Source organism: Myotis davidii, unplaced genomic scaffold, assembly GCF_000327345.1.
Source record: "Myotis davidii unplaced genomic scaffold, ASM32734v1 scaffold238, whole genome shotgun sequence".
NCBI classification, from domain to species: domain Eukaryota; kingdom Metazoa; phylum Chordata; class Mammalia; order Chiroptera; family Vespertilionidae; genus Myotis; species Myotis davidii.
This window is the reverse complement of record NW_006293779.1, coordinates 2,933,715-2,934,737: the sequence shown is the minus strand read 5'-3', so window position 1 is coordinate 2,934,737 and position 1,023 is coordinate 2,933,715.

The window sequence follows — 1,023 nt, the reverse complement described above, 5'->3', positions numbered from 1 at the left end:
TTATGGTAATTTGTTACAGACACAATTGGAAATGAATACGGCCATTGTTATCATAACTATGATGATGATGATGATGATGATAATCACAGAGACGTTTCCTGTGTGGCCTCACAAAGCTGGGTGGCAATGAACAGGAGGGGGTCCCATGCAGGCCCGGGCCACTTTCCAGCAGTTGGGGCCCACACCTTCCTAAGGCTCAGTGTCTTCTCTGGGCATCACCAGGTGATGTATCTGTCAGATGGAGGGGGCACCACCTCACTGGGACTGTATAAATTTGAGGCTGTAAAGCCCTTATTCTAGAATTTTGAAAATTAGTCATGTGTGATATGTTTATCAGTAATAGTCCATGAATCAGAAGATTCCTCAGAATATTCCCTTCTCTCCATTTACCTTGATAGATGGTTCTGCTTTGTTATGTGATTCATTTGGAATACTTCCTTTGCCACCACCCCCCCAAATTCACTATTTTCAAATATTAGTTACCATTTACAGAGCATTGGCCTATAGGTTTACCTTCATTTCTTCTAATTCTCACAACAGTTTTGCAAAGTATGGGTTTTCATGTATAATTATTTTCCTTTTCTTATTTTTTGCAAAAACTACACTTAGCAGTGATGGAAATCATACAAGATGGTAAAATTTGGGGACTTCATCTTTCAAGTCCCATTACTGTAGCAATCAATTATTTGCATTTTTGTTTCTTGCCAGTCACTGTCCCTCTTACTTACCAGAATGTGCTCAATGAATATATTTTTTTCTATGAAGGAGGCATTTTACATGCTATTTTATAGATGAGGAAGCGGAGGTCAGGGGGCTTCAAAACACACCGACTTTGGAACCAGAAAGAGCCAGGTTAGAATCAGTGGTGTGCTGGTCAATGTGTAAAAGCTGGCTTCCCCATGGGGGGACCATAGCCCTGATTTGTAGCATTCGCCAATCTCTAGGGTGTAGATGCCCTCATCGTGGCTGATTTCATGGGCGAGCTGCTCAGCCTGCTGCAGGTGAACTTCCTTTTCTGTAAAG